The following is a 23,287-nucleotide window of genomic DNA, read 5'->3' as shown; positions in this document are numbered from 1 at the left end:
ATGTCCACTGCGCTATTGTACGCCCGGGATGGCAAGTAAGTTATCTCTCCTACCTCTGAGCTTTGCAGCTGCAACGACTTTTGAATGACGGATCAACTGTAAGGCATACCTTACAGTGTTCAAGGGGAGGCCTTCAAATGCACAGCAAGCTATAGGGTTCATTAGCTGAGAGATTTTTATCTATTGTTCCTGAGTTTGGGGGGACCAGTATCAAAGATAAGTAAGGATATGTTTCAATTCTGTTAGTTTGGGTGCTAACCAAAACATTAAAATAAAAATGGTTACACTGGGACACCTGGCTGGCTCAGTCAGTGGAGTATGCAACTCCTGATCTCCGTTGTGAACTGGAGCCCCACGTTGGGTAGAGATTATTTTAAATAAAATCTTTTTTTTTTTTAAGATTTTATTTATTGATTTGAGTGAGGCAGAGAGCATGGGAGAGAGACAGCGAGTGAGCACAAGAAGGGGGAGCAGCAGTGGGAGAGGGAGAAGCCGGCTCCCCACCCAGCAGGGAGCCCCATGCGAGGCTCATGACCCCAGTGGGAGGCAGATGTCTACCTGACTGAGCCACCCAGGCGCCCCCAAAATAAAATCTCTTTTAAAAAAATGCTCACACTTCCCTCAGTTTCAGTGCTTAAACTACACTCGGTACGCAGTAAATGTTTGCCATCCTTCCTCTCGTTTTCTTTCTCTCTCCCTTGCTACTCAATGCTTCCCTCTCTACAACCGAAAAATAAGTCAGAACTATGTAAGTAACCCAAACTTCCTGAAATTCTCCTCAAAATGTCTTTTGTGGATGAAATCGTGCTTTGGTGTGATTACAGACGATTACATATGATTATTAACAAATCCTAATACAGCTGATACAGAGGAACTGGTGACCAGACAGGAGTCTCCCACAGAGTGTCCTACTACCTCTTTCAAGGACCATCTCTGTGTTCAGATAATACTGGGAAGAGGGGCGCCTGGGTGGCTCAGCGGGTTAAGCTGCTGCCTTCGGCTCAGGTCATGATCTCGGAGTCCTGGGATCGAGTCCCGCATCGGGCTCTCTGCTCAGCAGGGAGCCTGCTTCCTCCTGTCTCTCTGCCTGCCTCTCTGCCTGCTTGTGATCTCTCTCTGTCAAATAAATAAATAAAATCTTAAAAAAAAAAAAAAGACAATACTGAGAAGAAATATGAGAAGATTGTTAATTATGGTTTATTTTCTGTGGAATCAAGGAGTGGAGGCTGAGGGATATTGTATTTGAAAAGGTGTGGGCACACGACCCCCCAGAGTTACTCTTCTATGCGCCCCCCCCCCAGCCCACTCCACCCCCACGCAATGATTTAGATTTTCTAGATTTGGTTATGTAGGGGAGGAAAAATAATTTTCCCTCTACCTTTCACTGTTCTTGGCTAAGACCCCCTCCTGTTAAACAACAACAACAACAAAAGATTAACAGGAGGAGGAAAAAAAACCTATTTTAATTACATACATAAGGGAGCCCCAGTAGAATAGGAGACTGAAAAGCCCAGAAGATGGAGGCTTACGTACCATCCAGACCTAAGGAACAGGCTAGGGGTCTGGGGCTGGAAGGAGGAGAAGGCCATTTACCGGAAACCAATTCTCGGGAAGGTGAGAAGAGGAAATGTTTGGTAAACAAAGGTTGCCTTGCCGAGCAGATCAGTCTCTCAGGTGAAAAAGTCATCTCTGGTAATAGCTCTCTTTCTGGTAACAGGCCCCCTTTCTAATGTTAATTTCCCTTATAAATATAGATTTCCCTCACAAAAGGGCAACTTGCATTCTGTTTTCGGAGCTTGTTCCGTGTCCGCCGTTTCTTAAAAATAATCAGCTCAAAATCATCGTTATGCCGAAGAGGTGTATTTTGGGCTGGCATATTCGACTACCCTCCAGTCAAATACGAAACTGTGTGTTTCTCTGCCAGCTCACCTAACGATGTTCAATTAGCCGGCCTAACCATGTTTTATGACCTAATAATGTTCAATTTTCAATATCACATGATAGAGCTGATGTTAGAGCGTACAAAAATCAAGTTAGCTCTGCAGCGAGAAGCTAACCACATCAAGGCTTGCTTACCTTCAGCCTCCATGTTTCTCATCCTGTGGATTTCTGAATTCTGAGCCCTGTTTCAGATACACAGATGTGCTCACATCTGCCAGAACCCCAGGAGGAGATGAGGGATTTAAAAAAAAAAAAAAATCAATCCTTTAATTGCCTCGGATCCCAGAGAGTTCTCTCTCAACCTACCTAGGCAAAGAATTGAAAACTAAAAGACATAATTAACGTGTGATTACAATTCTTCACTCTCAGAAACACCCCAAAATCCAGTGAGTGAAATCTCTCTTCTAATGAGCCCTACAGAATTTGCTGTGCAATTGAAGAGCTATCCTTTGACATTCTAAGGTTCTTTTCATTCCCTCGTTGGAAAGACGTTTAACTTGACTTTTCATAAGCAAAAAGCCCACCAAACAAAGGAAGGATCGGTGCCCCCCACCATCACTTTTCAGACTGCGGCACCGCAGCCAATAGCAATGATTTCCATTCAAAAAACAAACCTCAGTTATACACACAAACACGCTGAGCAAAAGAATTAATTTGTGCAGTATGTTCATTGCTTACTTTTCCCCTGGAATACATGATGAATTTTTATGGAGGATGGTGGAGGAGGGGAAGAACCACATTCAAATGAAACCCAACATCCCTTTCCTTCTACAGTGTCATTTCAAAAGCCAGATAAAAGCCAAATGAGGAGGCTGGGAAAGAGTGTCCAACGTAGCGGTTCTGAAAACCACCCTCCATTTCATTCTGGAGCCGGGAGGTCACACCCAGGCATCAGAATAGCTTCTCTCCTCAAAGTAAATTAACTGGTAAGTGCTTTCTTGTTTGTTTTCCTCCATCTGACACATTTGCAGCTGACCTGATGAGGATTTTCTGCAGATGATTTATTTACAAAACAGTATTTTGACAAACTACCAGCTGGCAAACGAGGAAAAGGACTCCTGATAGTTTAGGAAAAGCTTCTGTGTGCAGATTCCTATTTTTGGTCCTGTCAGAGTGTTTAGGGAAGGTCACAACCGGACTTGCTACAGCTGCGGATTAAAGCCTCCAACGCGGAAAGAGAGAACATGAGGATGTTGCTGGGGGGAGGGCTGGGGGGGGAGAGCACAAAGAACTTTCAGTAATTCCCTCGGCTTTTACCTAGGAAATTACAGCTCATAAATGTGGATTTTAAGTAGTTGTGACTCAGAAATAATCAAACATCATTTGTGGAAAGGCCACTTAGAGAAAACTAGTAGGAGGAAATGGTGCTCTCAAATGAAAATTGATTTTGCCCTCCTTAGATGACAAGGTAGGGGAAAAGTTCTAAATGGAGCTGTGATGTGGTTTGGTTGTTTTTTTTCCCCTCTTTTAAAGATGAATGGCTTGTGGTTCGTCAAAGCAAACATTTCTTTGTTGCTGCTGCATTTTTGAAATCTCATAATCAATTGCCTGTGAGAATAATTGGTACCTGGGCTCCCCTAATGAAGGACGAATGGCTAAATGCAGGGAAATCGCCGGGAGAAAAGGTTCCTTGAACTTGAGTGTTCTTTTGGGAGGCAGATAACTGTGAGCACCAATTGCTTTCTGTCTAATAGCTGATCCTTACCTCCAAGTGAAAGCTAATGAAAACCAAATGAAAAGTTGATAACTTTCACCAGCAATTATTCTCCCACATTGGCCCGTTTTCACTGAAACTCTTTTTAGTCCAAGCTTCCACAGACTTGTTGCTCAATGAATCCACCACTATTTTTTTGTTTGTTTTGTAGGGGGAAGAAAAAAACCAAAGATGCCAAGGGATCTTTCTCTGGGTGTCTATCTAGTTAAAGTAATTCCCGTTACGGAATAAATTCTCATCATGTTTGCACATCTTTCAGACACTAAATGCTAAATGCCTTCTACTTTTTTTATGGCCTTTATTTATAATTTTACATGAGACTTTAGGCGTTTCATTTATAACATATTTTCTGTTACTTTACTGCTAATTGTCATCTGTCAGAGATGGATATTTAAGTCAACGTTCCCTTTTCAAAGGCTGCAGCAGTCAGAGATAACCCATGGAAGTAATTTTAAAAGGAGAAAAGCTTTATGCTTAAAATTTTTTTTTCTAAATTATTTATAATTTGGAAAAAAATTGAAGCAAATATCCAATGGTAAGAGGCCAGTTAAGGAACCTCTTTATAGCATCTCATTGAAATATTTTGCAGGCATCCAGAAATCATAATTTGGAGGATTATGTTGTATCATGAATGGGTGCTTATAATATTAACAATGATTATTACTAGTGAAAAGTAAACACAGTTGAGGGGCGCCTGGGTGGCTCAGTGCATTAAGCCTCTGCCTTCGGCTCAGGTCATGATCCCAGGTTCTTGGGATTGAGCCCCACATCGGGCTCTCTGCTCAGCGGGGAGCCTGCTTCCCTTCCTCTCTCTCTGCCTGACTCTCTACCTACTTGTGATCTCTGTCTGTCAAACAAAAAAATAAATTAAAAAATCTTAAAAAAAAAAAAAGTAAACACAGTAGAAAAAACTGAAGAAAATATGACAATTGAAACAGTTATTTTAAGCCAAAAGTGACTTTATGATTGTGAGCTGATGGTATGTTGACAGAGAAAACTTTTCCTCTATCCTCTTAGGTTCAGTTGTGAAGCTCTACGAATTAAACTCATTAGAGACAAATTAGTAAGAAAAAAGACCAAATTTAATCACATATTTGTCTTAACATTCATAGGGGAGTTCAGAGAAAAATGTGACTCAAAGAGATTTTTGGGGTTTACATACCCCAAAATTTGGGGTTTACATACCATCTTGATAAAGGAGGGGAAGAAAGGACACTTAAGGGAAAACAAATGACTTTTTAGAAAGATAAATGGGCCCTTAAAAGAATAGATGTGACTGTTTTCTCTTTAGGTGTGGTGTGAAGACTTCTTACCTCTAGTTAGGAGTCAGCCTTCCCTGATTGCTTTCTAGGAAGGGCTTTATGACAATTGAGTTATTTGGGACCTCAAATGCCTTCTTCTCAAAATAATTTTTGTGCCACAGTGGTGTGTGCTGGACCCTTTATGTGATACATCTCTTCTTTTTTTCCTAAACTTTCTCTAATAGTCTATTAATTTTATCATTTAAAAATTCTATCATATTGAAAATTTCTATTTTTTTCTTCAGTCCTCAAGTTTCATAAAAACCACAAAAGTTAAATCCTTTGATCTCATGGGGGCTCTTCATTTCTAATTCACCTGGTTTCTTTGATAACATTAACTTTAGTAAATGTTTCTGCCTCATAAAACTTCTAATGAAAGTAGTGAAAGCCAAGAGTACAATAAAAACTGATAGTATAAAACTTAATAGCTAGAAAAAACATAACTAGTTAAATGAAGATTACTAACAGCATTCTCTTAAATCGGACAATGTTCAAATCTATGATTGCATAATATCTTTACAATTACTATTTTGATTTTGCCTGTCCCTGAAGGATTGTAATACCAACTCTGCTTTTAGCTTTTTTTCATTGCTTGAGGCAGAAAAAACTCTCTGGACCTCAGTTTCCCTTTCTCCAAAATAAAGCTGATGAGCTAGGTTTTCTTCCTGCACCACAATCTACCTCCTCCCACCTCCTTTTTTTTTTTTTTTTTTTAAAGTAAGCTCCATGCCCAATGTGGGACTTGAACTCTTGTGACTGTGAGATTGAGACCTGAGCTGAGATCAAGAGTCTGATGTTTAACCAACTGAGCCACCCAGGAACCCCACCTCCCTTTCTTCTTAAATCTCTGGTTAAGTCATTTCTGAACGTGACATATATAATGGGTACCTCACACAAATAGTAGGTACCTAAAAAATTTAGTTGAGACAACTCTTTCATTCAGAATGTTTTTTCATATTCTTCAATTATTATAGTATGTTTTGATTATTCCATTGATACTCAAATAAGATGGAAAACACTCTTCATTGTTAAAGACGATAGTGTCAGTTGGAACAAAGTATACATGATTTAGGCACAAACGTTTTATTAGAAATTATGCAGTTATCCCTTCAGCCAAACTAATATATTGGTCAGATGATTGATTAGAGGGTGGAGGCAGATGTTAAATAGGGTTTGGCTTTGACTGTGGAAGCGTTTCTCTCCACGCAGGGAACTGACCCCGGGGAGAGCCAACCTTCTGATCTTGGCCTCACTGGTCCTTGTTCATTGTTAAAACAACAATCAACTAGCCCATGCGAACTCAAGTATATGCAATATTGCATACACAGCTCTTGGCAGGACCCACGCAAATAAAGACTTGGTTTGTGATAAAGGAATTCACCAAATCAAATAAATAAAATGTGTTAGGACTTAATGAACGGTCTAAATATTCTTTTGTTGTGTCTTACTCCATGTCACCTCCATGTGGAAGATGGAAGATGGGGGGACAGGGACGGGGGGTAGGCACCTAGCTGACTCAGCTGGTAGAACATGCAACTCTTTTTTTTTTAATCTTTAAAAAATATTTTATTTATTTATTTATTTATTTATTTATTTATTTGAGACAGAGAGTACACACATAAGGGGGGATGGGGCAGAAGGGCAGCGGTGGGGGACAAGCAGACTCCTCACTAAGGACTGAGCGTGTGGCAGGGCTCCATCTCATGACCCCAAGATCTTGATTTCAGGGTTGTAAGTTTGAGTCCCACGTTGGGTGTAGAGATTACTTTAAAAAAAATTAAAATCTTAAAAAAAGAAGACAGAGGCTGGAAATTTTGGTTATTTATTTGGAAGTCTACTATTTTTCATTTCGTGGGGGAGAGAGGTGTACTTGTTTATCATTAACTAAGAAAAGTTCCCTGTACATGTCTTATTCAGTCAAACAGATCCCTCAGGTCTGGTGGTAGAAGACACAAGAATTTTAAAGGAATATTCCCTGCCCTCGGTAAGCTTAAAGTTGTGCAGCTTGGGGGACAGAATGAAATTATTAAACTAAAAAACTTTATTTTTTTTAAGATTCTCTATGCTTACTGGGGCTCAAACTCAGGACCCTGAGATCAAGAGTCACTTGCTCCGTTGACTGAGCCAGCCCTAAACTAAAAAGGTTTAGAAGTGGGGCGCCTGGCTGGCTCAGTTGCTAAGCCCCTGCCTTGGGCTCAGGTCATAATCTCAGGTCCCTGGGCTCGAGCCCCACATGGGGCTCCTGGTTCAGTGGGAGTCTGCTTCTCCCTCTCACTTTGCCCCTCCCCGCTGCTTGTGATTTCATGCTCACTCACTCGCTCTCTCATATAAAATCTTAAAAAAAAAAAAAAAAAAAAGGGTTTAGAGGTATGGAGTGCCTCCAGAAGGTGGAGTTCATGAAAGGGAGGGAGGGACATGGACAGGAACATGCAAGTTAACAGTTCACGGAGGAGGTGAGACAGTGAGAGAGGTGGGTATCGTGTCCCATCATGAGTCGAAGTGAGATGACTAGATTTGGCCTTGACGGAGGAACTGACGGGTATACCCACCAGAAGTCCTCCTTAGCCTGAGGAGCTTGCAGAAGAACTTTCTAGGAGGGAGAGCACAGACCTTTGACCCTTGAGAGGAGAAGGCGTATGAGAGCAGCAGCAAGTGAAAAACAAAGAGCTGTTTCCACTAAAATGTCAGGACATAGCAGCCCTATTTGGGATCTCCTCTAAGAAAAAAATACTCATGAAAGAGAATTCTCCGTCCCACTACCCTCACTTCATGGCAAAGCTCCACCCAGCTTTGGCAGGGCAAGCGGCCCTGGGCTCTGGCCCCACACCTAAGGGAGTTGCGGCACCCTGGAAGTGCAAACTTGGAATAAACACGTGCAATTCACCTCCGGGAGGCCGCGGAAATACTCTTTGGTGAACTCTTCTCACGTGGGATGTATTTAGTGGGCAAACACAGTAGGTTCCACATCAGTCAATGAAGACACCCCAGTGAATCCTGAATTAAAGCTTATACCATCCCGTTTGTGTCCACTGTCCACTCGGGAAGTTTCCAGGTTACAGTAGGAATATATTTAGGTAACACCTGATGTTTTTCACTATCTTCAGCAACACTGCTGACTATTGTCCTTGGGAATCCACATCTAACTCAATTCTGCATTGAAGGTTCTCCCTTAAGTCCTGGAAACCTGTATTACCAGTGTGGCCCAGCTGTGTGAAGTATTTCGGAATTCAGCCATTCCGGTAAAATAGCTGGGCTCAAAGTCAGGCCATCCCAACTGGGACCAAGAGATTCCCAAGCGGAATTTTTATTTTTGAGTGTACTTTTTTTTTTTTTACCTTTTATTTATTTTAAGATTTTATTTTTTTTTTTAAGTCCTCTCTACAGCCAACATGGGGCTCAAACTCACACCCCTAACTTCAAGAGTCGCTCGCCCTACCAACTGAGCCAACGAAGAGCCCCTTGAGTGTACTTTTTTAAACTGAAGGTGGAAGTAGGAAAAGGATTCAGGCCCATCAGTGTTTAGGCGGCCATTTTAGAACACCAAACATAGAGGCCTTGTTGGTATTATTGTCGAAAGGCACACTCATGATTACAAAGTTCCAAGTGAGGTGAAACAAAGAAAGTAATTCATTTCATAAAGTTTCACACATAAAGAATTCAGTGAAGAGAGGTCATAGTGTTCCCTCAGGAATCATGAGGAAGCAAACAGATTTCACTTGTGCTTAAAATGGCTCCCAGGGTTACTCTCCGAAGCTTTAATTTTGCATTTCCTTTTATGCAAAAAAAAAAAGTTATTAAAGACCTGTCTATGGTCAACCAGTCAGTCATCTAGTATAATAACTGAATCAGTTGGGTTTAGCTCTGCCATTTCCAATGTTTTACATAATTGCATGCAAAAGACCTCATTATTCAACAAAAAGTGATCATTACAAACACATGTAATGTAATCATTACAAAAGTGTTTAAGGAACACTAGGGGGTGTATCAGGGCTTGGGATAAAGGCCGAGTTGCTACTAAAAAAGGGAAGACTTCATGGAGAAGGATTTTTGAAAGGAAGTATGCAAACTGGCAGCTTAGAAAAAATGTCAAGTCAAGTCTAATAAATATGTTTGGGGTTGAATTTTCGTTAAGACCACATTGTCTTCAAGGGCGTGCAAAATAATTTGTATATAAAGTTGTATTACTGGAGTTAGAACAAGGTGATTACAGAGATGTCATCCTTAATTTTTTTTTTCAAGATTTTATTTATTTGTCAGAGAGAGAGAGGGAGAGAGAGCAAGCACAGGCAGACAGAATGGCAGGCAGAGGCAGAGGGAGAAGCAGGCTCTCTGCTCAGCGGGGAGCCTGCTTCCTCCTCTCTCTCTGCCTGCCTCTCTGCCTGCTTGTGATCTCTCTGTCAAATAAATAAATAAAATCTTTAAAAAAAAAAAAAAAAAGAAAGGTATTGTGGCTCCCAGAACACCGGGGGGGGGGGGGAATGATTGTAGAGAGTGTCTGTCCATTTTAACTTTTTATTAAAATATTAACAGGGGCACGTGGGTGGCTCAGTTAGTTGAGCAGTGGACTCTTGGTTTCTGCTCAGGTCATGATCTTCAGACTGTGGGATCGAGCCCTGCGTCGGGCTCTGCGCTCAGTGCAGAGTTTGCTTCAGATTCTTTCTCCCTCTTCCTCTCCCCCTCCTCCCCCCAAACAAACAACATATTTCCAAGAATATTCACATCCTGGGGTGTCTGGCCGGCTCAATCAGAAGAATATGTGACTCTTGATCTTAGGGTCACAAGTTCGAGCCCCATGTCGGGTAAAGAGATTACTTAAACATCATTTAAAAAAAAAAAAAGAGTATTCACATTCATTTATTTCAGCCTCAAATAAACAAAAGCTTGATTTTTAAAAATTAGCTCTATTGTTTGCCAGGTCCAGTGGAATCTCAAATCCACTGAGTGTTCTTTGGTAATTTCCTAAAGAAAGACCATTTCTTCCTTTTACATTTTTTTCAAGCAAACGGTAAGTAACTTGTTCATCAAACTTGAGAGAATCCCCCAAAAGAATTTCTTTGGAAAAGCTGGTTTTCTTCTCGCTGAGCCAGGCAATTACTCTGTTTTCTAGCCAGTTGGATTATAGCAAGTCAGTGAGATCACAGCAAGAAGCCCAGCTATGTTGTACTCATTTTTATCACAAGAAATGAACTCATCTACACGAATCATTTGGTGCAAAATAAATAAATTCCTTCAGTAGAACATTATCACAGGATCAGAATGTCCTACTTTGGAAAGGAAGGAATGAACACAATGTAGCTTTACAGTAACAGCAGGAAACCATTATTTTTTTGCTCACAGTGGTATGTTTCAGCCCATGTTTTCTTAGAATGAAGCATAAATCCAAAATGTTAGCTAAACTAATCACAAATATCAAATGAGCTCCCTGCTTATAGCCAGCGATCATTACATGAGCTGGAAGCCTACAAATTTGCTACCTTTCAACAAAGCCATGTTATGTGAATTATTTCATAATACACCCTAATAAAAAGATTAATTAAAGTAAGATAATAATAAAAGCTCACAATTGTTGAGCTCCTCCTATAAGCCAGGCGCTGTGAGAGACATTTACGTATGTATCTTACATCAGTTTTGTAAGTGAAACATAACCTCAAGATTATATTGTCTTCATAATAAAACAAAATTGGACACTTAGAACTAGATCATTTAGCCCTTTCTCTTATCAAAACGCTCTCTTCTCTTAATTGCTAGCGTTCTCTTCGATCCACAGCTAGAATCAACACGTTCAAGCCTCAACACAATGTTCTTTATAGTTTTAGTTTTTTCCCACAAGATCTGTCCACCCACCATAGCCACTCTGCTTCCTGCCATAACGCTGCTTTCCCTGGGCATACGGAGACTCCTTGCCCCTCTTGGAATGTGTCACTTTGTAGGGGCAGTGTTTGCCACCCTTCTTACAGAAAGTCTGGCAGTCTTAGGAACGGTCACCGTGTTTGTGAGAGTGCTGTATGGAAAGTATCTTGTATAATTCTTAGAACAACCCAACAATGGTTTACTGATGGGCTTTCTCTCCAGATCACAGAGGAAGAAACAGAAGTCAATTGTAATAAGAAAACGATGTGATATGTATGATCATTGTCTTTGATTTGCCATTACAGGGGAGGAAAAAAATACCTTTTCCTTCTCCTCTTCTAAATTCTCAGCTGGGGCCCTTGTCATAAAAGACAGAGTATCAAGAGAAAAGCGTACAGATTTTTTAATGTAAATTTTACATGACATAGGAGTCTTCATAAGGAAATGACCTAAGGAAACAGTTAAGTCTGAATGTTTTTATACCATGTTTGACCAAAAATGGGGACTCGTGGAACATGTGCTAGGACAAAAGTTTATGAGCAGAGAGTAGTAGAGTGTGGGAAACAGCAAGGCTTGTTTACCTTCCTCGGAGGTAAGGATACTTTCCTTGGGGTATGTGGAGGGCGCCTCTCACATGAGACTCATAGGACCTGCTTCAAGGAGACCAGGAAGGTCAGAGAGTCCTTCTTGAACCTGCTGTTTCTCAAACTCCTTCCGCTTAAACTATTCAATATACCGAGGTGCCATCTTGCGGGGTAGCATGTCCTGTGCCTTATTTATGGTAGACTGAGAAAAAAGTGTGAAATGGTACCTACAAATAAGACAATGGGAAATAGAAGTACACTAGAAATAGAGGGAAAATGAGAAACGAGAGTCTGGAGGCACAAAAAAAAATTACAATAGTAGCAGATGACTGTGTCCATGATGCTCAGTGTCACTTGACTGCCTCATTTCATAATATCAAGTAGATATTATTATTGTCCCTCTTTTACAGATGGAGAAACTGAGGCTTGGAGCTTCTGACTAACTTCACAAGGCCACACGGGTAGGTAATAAGTGGAACTGCGATTTGAAACCAGGGTCTGCCTGACTCCCGGGCTCTAGTCCTTCGTTACCTTAAAATACCACCCAGAAATGCTTGTGATTGTTTGTGGGTTTCATCCAAGCACTTGGTAAGGATGGGCTGGTGGGAAAGAGGGCAGTTTAACAGCAGAAGAGACAAAGGTGGCAGAGAAGACAAACATAGAAGACTGGAAAGGAAACAGAGAACTAAAATTCAACTCAGGACACCTGGGTGGCTCAGTTGGTTAAGCACCTGCCTTTGGCTTGCGTTGTGATCCCAGGGTCCCCAAGTCAAGCCCTGCATCCAGCTCCCTGCCCAGCTGGGAGTCTGCTTCTCCCTCTGCCCCTCTCCCCCAGTTCTCTCTCACTCTCTCGCTCTCATGCGCTTGAGCCAAAAATAAATAAATGAAACCTTTTAAAAATTAACAAAACTAAAATAAAATTCAACTCTTCGTAAATATCCCACATGTATTTAGATATCTCAAGGGAGAGTAGGGAACAGGGGGGGTGACAGTGAAACATAACTGGAGGGTTTGGGGGGCTGCTATGACTTCTCTTCATCCCACTCTGGAGAGCCAGATACATGTTCTTGGGCCAAGAAAGACATTCTCTGTTCTGGAACCGCAGTGTCCATCAGGCAAAACGCACATCTAACCAATTATCTGGAGTTTGGGGGTGGCTAGAGCATGGGCTTGGCCCCTTCCTCTGTTTGAGTAGCTGCAGCAATGATTAAAGTAGCCTCAGTCTGACTGGGGGAAAAAAAAAGGAAAGAAAAAGAAAAAAGAGATAAAAGGAAAGCCGTACATATTTGAACCTATTTGAATAGTGTGTTAAGGTTTTGGCTGTGCAAAGCAATTCTATTAATCTTGCTTATTGGTCTCTCGATTCCAACAGTCCTATTACGGACCTGAGCTTCTAACACACAGTCCTTAAAGAGGACAGGTAGGGGTTCAGGGAAGAGAGTCTGGGATCCCTCAAGAAGGAATTTGCATCCGCAGTACCAAACTTGGGGTGCCATTAGAAATTTTCTCTCCTGAAGCCCTTCCCTGGTTGTCTGGAATTCCACTTAGCCCTCCTTTCCTCTGAGGGACTGTTTCCCCATCTTGATGTGAACACCATCATTACTCTAGGAGTAAATTTAGGTTTTGGAAATTGAGAGGACCAGAAAGAAACTTCATATATCTTTCTTAAAAACCTTATCACACCCTCATCCTTCTCCCCGTCTTCATTGTCCTCTCAAGTTAAGACCAACAATTTTGGGGGGGCGCCTGGGTGGCTCAGTGGGTTAAATCCTCTGCCTTCAACTCTGGTCATGATCCCAGGGTCCTGGGATCGAACCCCGCATCGGGCTGTCTGCTCAGCAGGGAGGCTGCTTCCTCCTCTCTTTGCCTGCCTCTCTGCCTACTTGTACTCTCTGTCTGTGAAATAAATAAATAAATAAAATCTTTAAAAAAAAAAAAAAAAGACCAACACTTTTGGACTAATGATCTGTTAAAAGATAATTTTTCAAACAGATAAATCATGACTCTCATACAAATATAAAATTGACATGTCTCAAAGGTCTTATTTATTTATTTATTTATTTTAAAGATTTTATTTATCCACTTGACAGAGAGAAATCACAAGTAGGCAGAGAGGCAGGCAGAGAGAGAGGAGGAAGCAAGCTCCCCGCTGAGCAGAAAGCCCGATGTGGGGCTCAAACCCAGGACCTGGGATCATGACCTGAGCCGAAGGCAGCGGCTTAACCCACTGAGCCACCCAGGCGCCCCTCTCAAAGGTCTTATTTAACTCAGTAATGAATGATAGAATCAGTAAGATGTTACCGTGGATTAAAAAGAGAATCAAAGTATCACACACATATATAGGCCACCAGGAATGTTGAAATGAGTTTACAAACAGTTGCAAAATTGGTGAAACTGGTTAGTAATTCACAGGGCAATAATCAGTTGCATTCCACTGGACACAATTCATTCATATTTCTGTGGACAAGGATCATTTGCATTATTATAAGTTGTCGACAATGTGCACCATTGTGAAATATTCAGACAGTAATAGGCAGAGAACCCAAAAACACACACTAGGTAAGATACTCAGAATCTGTCTTCCCCTTTCAGTATCTTCAAAAGTTTTCCTGACAGACCCTAAATACTGAAGACATTATATCCCTCTTCATATGTAATTCAATGTAAAAAAAAAAAAAGAATATATATATATACTAAACCAAACTCATAAATTTATTAATGAAAGTAAAATAGGTTTTTTTCCAGAGTTTTCTTACTGCAAAATTATACATTAATCCATAGAAGTTAAACCGTTTTGTTGTTTTACTACCTCTGTTTTGCAGGTATACTAACTTTGTCTGCTTTTGGAGTAATAACTCCTCCCACAACAACTCAGCTCTTGGTCACACTGATGACATCTTTAGGAAAGTCCTCTTACAGGCCAATAGGCTGAGTATTTTCTAATGAAATAGATCAAAGAAACATTATGTAGTACTGTCACTGTAGAAGGGTAAAATATCTGAAATAAAACCCAAGCATGGGGGGCCTGGCTGGCTCGGTCAGAAGAACATGCAACTCTTGATCTTGGGGTTCTGAGTTTAAGCCCCTTGTTGGGTGGAGAGATTACTTAAAATATGTTTTAAAAAGATCTTTAAAAAACCCACAACAACCACTCAATCATATTTTTCAGGACACCTACATATCATAAAGCATGTCTTACATTATACTTCTGTATTAAGCCCACGGTACTGATTTTTTTTCACTAATTTAAATTCTAATTAGATTTTAATTCCAGTGTTCCACTTCAATGTGTCAAGAGGTTGAGGAGTAGGTGTGTGTGTTTTTGTAAATAGTATGGTAAGATGTCACCTGGAAAACACTCCAGATATTTACTGGGTCTTTCAGTTAAACAGATAATTTTTTTAAAAGATTTATTTATTCATTTATTTGAGATAGAGCAAGAGTAAGAGAGCACAAGCAGGGGAAGCAGCAGGCGGTGAGAAAAGCAGGCTCTCCACTAAACAAGGGGCCCCACGCAGGGCTTGATTCCAAGACTCCAGGATCTCGCCCTGAGCTGAAGTCAGAGGCTCAACCGACTGAGCCACTCAGGCGCCCCTAAATGGATAATTCTTTATTATTCAGTGTAAAATAACTAATTAAAATTTTAAACCAATTATTTATTTTATTTTTTAAAAGATTTTACTTAGGGACGCCTGGGTGGCTCAGTTGGTTAAGCAGCTGCCTTCGGCTCAGGTCATGATCCCGGCATCCTGGGATCGAGTCCCACATCGGGCTCCTTGCTTGGCAGGGAGCCTGCTTCTCCCTCTGCCTCTGCCTGCCACTCTGTCTGCCTGTGCTCACTCTTGCTTCTCTCTCTATGACAAATAAATAAATAAAATCTTTATAAAAAAAAAGATTTTACTTATTTATTTGGGGGGAGCAGCAGAAAGAGGGGGAGAAGCAGACTCCCCACTGAATAGGGAGCCTGATATGGGGCTCGATTCCAGGACCCTGAGATCATGACCTGGGCTGAAGGCAGACGCTTAACGGACTGAGCCACCCAGGCGCCCCTAAACAAATTATTATTTTTTTAAAAGATTTTATTTATTTATTTGACAGAGAGAGAGATCACAAGCAGGCAGAAAGGCAGGCAGAGAGAGAGGGAGAAGCAGGCTCCCCGCAGAGCAGAGAGCCCGATGCGGGGCTCAATCCCAGCACCCTGAGGTCATGACCTGAGCCGAAGGCAGAGGCTTAACCCAATGAGCCACCCAGGCGCCCCTAAACAAATTATTTTAAATAAAAGTTGCCTAGGGAGGGAGCAAGCAACTTTCTAGATTTGAAAATGAGAAGGTGGGGACTGGACAGGGGGATAAAGGATGAAACACTGAAGGCTCTTGGTTATACTTTGCTGAGTGGGTTCTAACTCTGAGTTGGGAGTAGAAATAGTCCGTACCGTATAGTCAAGTAGAATTGAGAGGATGCCCAGGAACAACAGCGTCGTGTGTCCCAGGGTGACCTTTGCCAGCTGGGACCGAGCCCCCATTAGCCACCGCACCACCAGCAAGTGCCAGTGGTTTGCCAGGGGGACGTGATCATGGGGAGGCTGTTGTGTTGTGGTTAACACTTCCAGCCAGCTCCGTGTGGGCAAACATCCAAATGAGACAAAACCGATGGGCAGGCTCCTGCTATTTCCACATCTGTTTAGGTTTCTCTCAGTTCCTGCTCCAGTCCTGATTTCTGCCTTCTGACTTCTGGCCGATCCAGTTCCGGCAGCTTTATTAGTTTCTGGTCTTACTGAGTGAGTATCGATTCTTGGCTAATAACTAAGCTACTTTCTCGGACGCGTGGTTTCCTTTCACTGGCTGCCTTCATGCCTCCACATGTGGTGGCACATCGGTTCTCTGGGATGCGAGTTCGCTCTGTCCTGCGTGGTGAGTTCTCCCCTTGTGGGTCCCCAGGAGCCGCAGCTGCCCCTCCTTCCTCAAGGTCACTGTACACTTCATGCCCTGGCGGGCTTGCTTCCTCAAGGCTCTGCTGCTCCCTCCAGGAGCCCAGCAGCACTACCTCAAGCTATTTCCTGGCTCAGGTTTGTCCAGATAAACTACTTGGTTGCTGATAATTCCAGAATTCTGATGCTCCTAACTTGCAGTAAGAAAGAGAAAGTAAGCCAAAAAAGTAAAGCCAAATTTAATTTTGACGATAATGACAGAAGTTGATGTTTCGTAGGTGAAATTATTGACTTACACACAAGTCTTTATTAATTTAAGATCTTCCTCACTTGTTCTTAAAACAGGTATTTATTGGTCATATTCCATGTTCTCGGAATTGTTCTAGCAACTAAGGATATAGCAGAGACTAAAAAAGATCAAATTTGGGTACTCAGAGCTTACACTGTACGTCTAATGGGGTTTCGTAGAGAGAGGAGGTAAATAATTAATGATTTAAAGAGCTCTGCTTGGGGCACCTGGGTGGCTCAGTGGGTTAAAGCCTCTGCCTTCGGCTCGGGTCATGGTCCCAGGGTCCTGGGATCGAGCCCTGTGTCAGGCTCTCTGCTCGGCAGGGAGCCTGCTTCCCTTCCTCTCTCTCTGCCTGCCTCTCTGCCTACCTGTGACCTCTGTCAAATAAATAAATAAAATTGTAAAAAAAAAAAAAAAAGAGCTCTCCTTGAGAAAGGGGGAAGCTTTCAGAGGCTAATTGGTATGCTAATATATGCTTTCGGTTAATCACAGATAAAGTAACAGTTAAATTAGTGGCCCCTACCTGAAATCAGGGTCCAGTGTTCCAAAGGGTAGTCTTGCAAGTCTTAAAGAGTCAAAACATAGCAAATATCCTGGCCTATGTATTTTTCCAAAGTTTTTTATGAAAAATTCCAAGCGTTCAAAAAAGTTGAAAGAATAGTGCAGAGAACAATTACATACTTGTAATCTCAACCGTTATTAACATTTTACCATAGCTGGTTGACCTGTAATATTTATATATTTTCAATTTATTATTTGAAGATAATCTCAAGGGATGCCTGGGTGGCTCAGTTGGTTGGACGACTGCCTTTGGCTCAGGTCATGATCCCGGAGTCCCGAGATCGAGTCCCGCATCAGGCTCCCAGCTCCACGGGGAGTCTGCTTCTCTCTCTGACCTTCTCCTCGCTCATGCTCTCTCTCACTGTCTCTCTCTCAAATAAATAAATAAAATCTTTGAAGATAATCTCAAGCTTGCAAAAGAGTTACAAGAAAAATTTGAAGAATCCTCTCAAATCCCTTTTTACCTCTATTCACCAATTGTTAAATTTTTGTTACTTTGTATTGATATTCTGCCTGTGTATGTGTGTATGTAGTTTTTCTGAATCATTTGAGAGGAAGCTGCATACCCCATGCCCTCTTCTCCCTATATACTTTACTGCCTATTTCCTAAAAGCAAGGACATTCTTCTACATAATTGCTGTATACCTAATAATCAAGGGAAATGTTAGGTTGAGACAATATTTAATCAATCTCTAATCCTTGTTCCAATTCTGTCAATTGTTTCAATAATGTTCTTTTTGGCCTTTTATTTTTCTCTCGTATATGATGCAGTCCAGCATCATATAGTACATTTAGTTACCATGTGTCTTCAGTCTGTTTTAATCTGGAACATTTCCATAGCCTTTCTTTGTCTTTGATGACATTAACATTTTCAAAGAAAACAGAACTTCAAAAAAAAAGGCGGGGGGCACCTGGGTGGCTCAGTGGGTTAAAGCCTCTGCCTTCTGCTCGGGTCATGATCTCAGGGTCCTGGAATCGAGCCACGCATCGGGCTCTCTACTCAGCAGGAAGCCTGCTTCCCCCTCTCTCTCTGCCTGCCTCTCTGCCTATTTGTGATCTCTGTCTGTCAAATAAATGAGTAAATAAATCTTTAAAAAAAATAAAAGTTCCTCATTTAGAGGTTGTCTGGTATCCATCTTGAGTCACAGGTTGAGTTCTTCTAGAAGAAAACTCAGAGACAGAGTTTAATAATCGGATATTAGGTTGTGCCCTTAGGATCAATACCTTTGTATGGAAGGTGGAAAGACAACTGGGCAGGGGGAGAAATTGAGCTGCAAGGGAGGACCGGCAACTCTAGCCAGAGGTAGACCCGCGAAGCTAAAATGGACCCATCAGAATCGTCCCCCACTGGGCCACCATGGCCAGGCCTTTCTGCTTCTATTCCAGTCCTCACTAGAGGTGAACCACTCTCGAAGGCAAGGCCCCAGGAAGGGAGCTCTGTGTAGTAGCGGGAGCCTCTGAAGGGCTGCTAATTAGACACCGTCTCTTGATGGTTCTCCCTCGAGCTAGGGCAACAAGTTTGGGATCTAGACTATGCACTAACTCTACCTCAGTTAAAAAAAAAAAAAAAAGATAAATACAAAAAATCAATATCTAACCAATCGTCACAGATTACATTTTTCTTTTCTTTTCTTTTTTTTAAAAATCAAGCTCTAGGGGCATGTAGGGTGGCTCAGTGGATTAATCATCTGCCTTCAGCTCAGTTCATGATCTCAGGGTCCTGGGATCAAGCCCTGTGTGGGCTCCCTGCTCAGCGGGGAGACTGCTTCTCCCTCTGCCCCTCCCCATGGCTCATGCTCTCCCTTGTGCTCTCTCTCTCTCAAATAAGTAAATAAAAGCTTTAAAAAAGAAAAAGAAAGGGGCGCCTGGGTGGCTCAGTGGGTTAAGCCACTGCCTTCGGCTCAGGTCATGATCTCAGGGTCCTGAGATCGAGTCCCACATCGGGCTCTCTGCTCAGGAGGAAGCCTGCTTCCCTCTCTCTCTCTCTCTGCCTGCCTCTCCGTCTACTTGTGATCTCTCTCTGTCAAATAAATAAAATCTTTAAAAAAAAAAAAAGAAAAAGAAAGAAAGAAAGCTCTACATGTAACGTGGGTCTTGAACTTGTAACCCCAGATCAAGACTTGGATGCTCCATCCAGAGCCAGGCAGGCACCCTCTTGTCCCTTTTAATCTGGAACTACCCTTCTGTTTGCACTCCCTTGACAAAGGCTAAATGGGAGAGGTTTGATGTCTTGAAGAACCTTCCTATTTTTTCAGTGTTTTTCAAATTTGAGTCTTGCGACTTAATGTCACAAGAACTGAGGAAAATATGATTTGCTTTTAATGCAATGATTTTAAGTATTAATACAGATAAAACAATTTTCAAAGATGTGGACTGTCTTCGCTAGCATAGTCATTGAAGGCCTGCTTTTATATTCATTATTAATAAAGGAGAGTCATAGAGAAGTAAAGAGATAAAATGATTTATGACACCAATTTTATTACACATTTATAAAATTGAGTTAACTCAGTATTTATGTGTGTGTGAGTGTGTATGCATAGCCAGATACTACTTAACCTTCACATTTTCTTCTCTAGCAAAGAACAAAACAAAAACCTGCTTTGTGGGTTTTTTTTTTTTTTTTTTGGTAATTTGCTAGTGAAAACAGGAAATGAAAGAATCATATTATCTTGTCCCATCATATTATCTTGTACCATAATCATATTATATTATATTGTTACTAAAGCTTCTTTAGTCCTTTAAATGTAGCACTCATTATAAGCAGCTCTAATCCTCTTAAAATATTATGACTCATTCATTATAACAAATTAAGGAAGACATGAGACACAAAGATCTTTTCGAGATTATTTCCAGACAGGCTCCTTTAACTAATGTCCTTCAATTGAGCTAGTTATAAGTTTTTTTATGGAAAATAATTATCTCTGCTAGGTATTAGTCAAATACTTTCCAAATTTGTCAGTGGCCACCACCTTGACAAGGGCCAGGAGGATCTTCCTCTCTCCCCTCTCCTTTCCTCCATCCTTCCTCTCTTTTTTTTTTTCCTTGCTTTTATGGAAAGAATTTATTGTTAAAACTTTATTCTAGGGGCGCCTGGGTGGCTCAGTGGGTTAAGCCTCTGCCTTCGGCTCAGGTCATGATCTCAGGGTCCTGGGATCGAGCCCCGCATCGGGCTCCCTGCTGAGCAGGGAGCCTGCTGCTTCCCTTCCTCTCTCTCTCTCTGCTTGCCTCTCTGCCTACTTGTGATCTCTGTCTGTCAAATAAATAAATAAAATCTTTAAAAAAAAAACTTTATTCTAGTACTTATTTTTCACCCAAACCAAGATATATCCCATAAACATTAAGGGAAGTGGGAAATCATCAACATAAAATTTACAACTTTATATGAGAAAAATATAAAGCTAAAAATTTAGTGTTATGTGGGGCGCCTGGGTGGCTCAGTGGATTAAGCCGCTGCCTTCGGCTCAGGTCATGATCTCAGGGTCCTGGGATCGAGTCCCGCATCAGGCTCTCTGCTCAGCAGGGAGCCTGCTTCCTCCTCTCTCTCTCTGCCTGCCTCTCTGCCTACTTGTGATCTCTATCTGTCAAATAAATAAATAAAATCTTAAAAAAAAAATTTAGTGTTATGTGAGGATAAAATATAATAGCGTATCAGTTGATTTTGCCTATTTGGAGCCAATATGTTTTGATTCAGCACCATTCCTTGAATATTTATTGTGTTTAAGTCCCATACTAGACCCTTTGATGAGTCACAAATTTGACTGACTGATCGATTCACTCATTCATTCATTCATTCATTCACTTTTATAGTCTCTACCATTAGCATGTTTAGGAAGGAGAAGAAGGTGTTGGGAAAATATATGTGTTTCCATAGGAGTTTAATTAGTATGTGAGCTATATTGCTATTCTTAGACTTAATAAGCGTAATTTTTAAAGATTTTATTTATTTATTTGACAGAGAGAGATCACAAGTAGATGGAGAGGCAGGCAGAGAGAGAGAGAGAGGGAAGCAGGCACCCTGCTGAGCAGAGAGCCTGATGCGGGACTCGATCCCAGGGCCCTGAGATCATGACCTGAGCCGAAGGCAGCGGCTTAATCCACTGAGCCACCCAGGCGCCCCAATAAGCGTAATTTTTAATTTGTTTTTAATTCTTTAAAAGATTTATTTATTTTAGAGCAAGAGAGAATGAGGGCAAGCAAGAGGGGTAGAGGGAGAGAGAGAATCTCAAGCTGAGCATAGAGCCTCACCCGGGGCTCGATCTCACAACCCTGAGACCATGACCTGAGCTGAAACCAAGAGTTGGACGCTTCAGCTAGGCACCCCTAAGCCTAATTTTTTAAAGAACACATGCTGCTTGAGCCACGAGGCTCCTATATGTGCAAAATATGCCTAGTCAAACTCCCCATCCAGGTGCCAGGAGCAAAACTAGCAGAGCAAGGACCTCAGAAAACTCTCTCCCCCACAAAGCAACAAGAAGCTGGCAAAATGGTCTGAATCCACTTCTCCAGAACTCTGATATTTATCCAAAGGCTTGCAACAATCTGGGAGTGTTCATCAAAAACAAAAACAACAGGGGCGCCTGGGTGGCTAAGTGGGTTAAGCCTCTGCCTTCGGCTCAGGTCAGGATCTCAGGGTCCTGGGATTGAGTCCCGCATCGGCCTCTCTGCTTGGCGGGGAGCCTGCTTTCTCTTCTCTCTCTCTGCCTGCCTCTCTACCTACTTGTGCTCTCTCTCTGTCAAATAAATAAATAAAATATTTAAAAAAACAAAATTTAAAACGGCTTCATCTCAGTAAAAGAAGTGAGCTGTGTGACATTTGTAACTTGCTCTAGTCTTACCCAGCGGAGCAGTCTTCTAGAAAGCTGACAACCTGCATTCCCCGTGAAGACCAGCAGCCTGGGAGCAACTGGAAGGAACAGAAAATAGCTTTGGAGCTCCTTAAAAGCTTCATTCCCAGAAAATTATTGTGTCCTGCCTGGTGGCTTCCTGCAAAGCCTCACTTGCAAAACATCTGTATTTGACCTGAGTCCGCTCACCTACGGTGAACAGCTTTTCCCCCGTAAGCATTTATCGAAAATAGTAACAGCAGTTAGTAGCTTTGCAGCTGCCTGAGGAGGTCGATACCAGTTAAGGGAAAGCATTAGACTAACCAAAAGCTTTACTAAAAAAATTTTTTTAAAGATTTATTTACCTATTGAGGGAGACAGAGCGTGCGTGTGTGCAGTCATGCACATGGGGGAGTGGGCAGAGGGAGAAAGAGGAAGCTGATTCCCTTCTAAGCAGGGAGCCAAATGCCAGGTTCAGTCTCAAGACCCTGAGATCATGACCTGAGCCAAAACCAAGAGTCAGACACTTAACTGACTAAGCCACCCAGGTGCCCCTAAGCAAAAGTTTTAAAAGGAAGACTGAGGAATAAGACGTACAGAGAGGCTTTGAAAAGCTCTGACATATACCTAAGAATAAGTATAGAGCTGTGCTGGTGCCCAGGGTCCTGTGCATTGCCAAGAGAGGCAGGAAAAGGCCTTAATCTTTCACTTTGGATGACCTTGAAGTTTCTGCAAGCAGAAAATGAAGGCTAAGGCTGAGTTAAAAGTGTGCTCCCAGCATGCATCAGCGCCCCTCACCAGGAACTGGGAGACTTACGGGTTCCAGGAGTTTAAGGAAATTTTCAGGTCCTACATTATACTTTCTGAGCTTTGCATGGTGGTAACAACAAAGGAAAGGTTGCATAAGCCATGGCTTTGATGTCTCTCTGTATTCCTGATCCCCCCCCGATTTCCGTTCAAGTCTCTAAGAATTTTCCTTACCTTCTTGCCACCTCAGCCATACATTTAAAAAGATGATTTTGTTATGTTTAATCCAGTGTTTTTCAAGGTTTTGTAGTGAAAGATGTTTAAAGAATATCTAGAGTATCTAGAGTACCATATTGCCAGAAACATAACTCCCCCCAGCTTTTGGGCTATTAGGAGGGATCCACATACACTGTCGTTTATAGATAGATAGATGATAGATACATAGATACATAGATAGATGATAGATAGATAGGTGATAGATAGGCAGGCGCAAGGAGTCATGTAGATTCCACTGACCGCCTTGCTGGAGAGTCCCACTTGTCTCTCTCTG

General features: G+C 41.8%; 1 protein-coding gene across 8 annotated transcripts in view; it reads left to right on the top strand.

The window, feature by feature from the left end:
* Positions 1–2,705: 2,705 nt before the first annotated feature.
* CMKLR2 (chemerin chemokine-like receptor 2) overlaps positions 2,706–23,287 on the top strand; it is a 45,182-nt gene continuing 24,600 nt past the window's right edge. For 2 of the 8 annotated variants that reach the window (XM_047722772.1, XM_047722778.1), the window contains exon 1: positions 16,081–16,300. The gene's annotated coding sequence lies outside the window, so the exon portion shown is untranslated. Of the gene's footprint in view, positions 2,868–6,873; positions 6,941–11,800; positions 11,852–16,080; positions 16,301–16,462; positions 16,545–22,131; positions 22,143–23,287 lie in introns of those variants that run through there. The other 6 variants (XM_047722773.1, XM_047722779.1, XM_047722774.1 and 3 more) reach the window with 6 other exon arrangements.

Source organism: Lutra lutra, chromosome 3 (genome assembly GCF_902655055.1).
Source record: "Lutra lutra chromosome 3, mLutLut1.2, whole genome shotgun sequence".
In the NCBI taxonomy this organism is placed as follows: Eukaryota; Metazoa; Chordata; class Mammalia; order Carnivora; family Mustelidae; genus Lutra; species Lutra lutra.
This window is presented reverse-complemented; position numbering and strand designations above follow the sequence as displayed.